General features: G+C 54.4%; 1 pseudogene across 1 annotated transcript in view; it reads left to right on the top strand.

The window, feature by feature from the left end:
* Positions 1–2500, top strand: part of LOC308175239 (platelet-derived growth factor receptor beta-like) — a 33086-nt pseudogene that overhangs the window by 3078 nt on the left and 27508 nt on the right. The gene's annotated exons all lie outside the window — the stretch shown is intronic.

Raw genomic sequence — 2500 nt, 5'->3', positions numbered from 1 at the left:
GAGACCAGGGAGCTGGCCCTGTTCATACCAGGTGAGACTAGAGACCAGGGCGCTGGCCCTGTTCATACCAGGTGAGACTAGAGACCAGGGAGCTGGCCCTGTTCATACCAGGTGAGACTAGAGACCAGGGAGCTGGCCCTGTTCATACCAGGTGAGACTAGAGACCAGGGAGCTGGCCCTGTTCATACCAGGTGAGACTAGAGACCAGGTGAGACCAGGGAGCTGGCCCTGTTCATACCAGGTGAGACTAGAGACCAGGGAGCTGGCCCTGTTCATACCAGGTGAGACTAGAGACCAGGGCGCTGGCCCTGTTCATACCAGGTGAGACTAGAGACCAGGGAGCTGGCCCTGTTCATACCAGGTGAGACTAGAGACCAGGGCGCTGGCCCTGTTCATACCAGGTGAGACTAGAGACCAGGGCGCTGGCCCTGTTCATACCAGGTGAGACTAGAGACCAGGGAGCTGGCCCTGTTCATACCAGGTGAGACTAGTAATGACGATGATGGATGATGGCTTCATGTCATGCTATTTAACAGGGGGGTAATTCTGTGAACATCTCACCCCCCCCCACCCCCTCCTCCCCCCCTCTTCCCCCCCACCTCTCCCCTTCCTTCCCTCCCCCCCCCCCTCTTCCCCTCCTCCACATTTACATTTACATTTTTGGCATTTAGCAGACGCCTTATTCCAAAGCGACTTACAATCAATACATTTGAATACTAAGCATGTGAATCAGCAATCCACCATTCGTTGCAGGAAGAGTAATCTAGCTCGGGCCCGGGGCCACTGATAGAAGGAAAAACCTTCTTCCTATTATCGCCTTCTACTAAAACCTTTTTTTTTTTTTTTTACTGGAGAAACTGAGGAACAGTACAAGGGGGGCAATAGAAGTTCTTAGGGACACAGTAGAGGGGAAAGCGGGTGTCTTTAGGAGACGTAGTGGTGAGGGTCAGAAGATGTCTCAGGAGGAGTAGTTAAGATGTAACCTGAAGAGATGGGTCTTCAGTCTACGACGGAAGATGGGTAGTGACTCTGCCGTTCTGACAGCCGTGGGGAGCTCATTCCACCAGCGGGGAGCCAGTGTTGTGAAGAGACGTGATCGGGCAGCCCGACTGCTGTGTAGAGGAGGTGGGGCCAGTCGGCCAGCCGAGGTGGAGGAGCGGAGTGAGCGGGCAGGGGTTTGGGGGGTTACCATTTCCTTCAGGTAGGCAGGGGCTGTCCCTTTAGCTGCCTGGTATGCAAGCACCAGGGTCTTGAATTTGATGCGAGCTGCTATTGGGAGCCAGTGCAGGGTGCGAAGGAGAGGGGTGAGATGCGAGTATTTGGGGAGGTTGAATACCAGCCGGGCAGCAGCATTCTGGATGAGCTGCAGAGGTCTAATGGCTGAAGCGGGAAGCCCAGCCAGGAGTACATTGCAGTAATCCAGGCGGGAGATGACCAGTGCCTGGGTCAAGAGTTGCGCTGCCTCTCTGGTAAGGAATGGTCGTATCCTTCTGATGTTGTAGAGGAAGAATCTGCAGGAGCGAGCCGTTGCTGCAATGTTCTCTGCACAGGAAAGTCGGTTATCCAGGATCACTCCAAGGTTCTTGGCTGTCAGGGAGGGGGTTACAGTAGAGTTCTCCACTGTGATGGAGAAGTCTTGGAGAGGGCAGGCTTTCCCGGGAATGAAGAGGAGCTTGGTCTTGTTAAGATTGAGCTTGAGATGGTGGTCAGCCATCCAAGTTGAAATGTCAGCGAGACATGCTGAGATACGGGTTGCCACGTGTACATCAGACGGGGGGAAGGACAGGAAGAGTTGAGTGTCGTCTGCGTAGCTGTGGTAGGAGAGCCCATGTGAAGAGATTACCGAGCCAAGAGACTTGGTGTAGAGGGAGAAGAGTAGGGGCCCTAGGACAGAACCCTGGGGTACTCCAGTGGAGAGGGTTCATGGAGAAGATAGCGATTCTCTCCAGGTCACCTGGTAGGAGCGGCCCGCCAGGTAGGAAGAAAACCAGGAGTGTGCGGTGCCAGAGATGCCCAGGTCTGAGAGGACGGAGAGAAGGATCTGGTGATTGACTGTGTCGAAGGCAGCAGACAGGTCAAGGAGAATGAGAACAGAGGAGAGGGAGGAAGCTTGGGCAGAGTGGAGGGCTTCCGTGACAGCAAGGAGCGCAGTCTCAGTGGAATGCCCAGCCTTGAAGCCGGATTGGTGGGGGTCTAAGTGATCCATCTTCCGGAGATAGTCAGTCAGTTGTTTAGATGCCGCGCGTTCAAGGGTTTTGGAAGGGAAGGAGAGAAGGGATACAGGTCTGTAATTGTGGACAGATGATGGGTCAAGGGTAGGTTTCTTGAGGAGAGGCTTGACTCTGGCTATTTTGAAGGCCGCTGGGACAGATCCTGTGGATAGGGAGGAGTTGATTAGGGTGGTAAGGTAAGGAAGGATATCGGCGGAAATGGATTGGAGAAGGGGGGAGGGGATGGGGTCAAGAGGGCATGTGGTTGCCCGCTTTGATGTGATAAGTGT

Source organism: Nansenia antarctica (assembly GCF_963989245.1).
Source record: "Nansenia antarctica genome assembly, contig: SCAFFOLD_222, whole genome shotgun sequence".
In the NCBI taxonomy this organism is placed as follows: domain Eukaryota; kingdom Metazoa; phylum Chordata; class Actinopteri; order Argentiniformes; family Microstomatidae; genus Nansenia; species Nansenia antarctica.
This window is presented reverse-complemented; position numbering and strand designations above follow the sequence as displayed.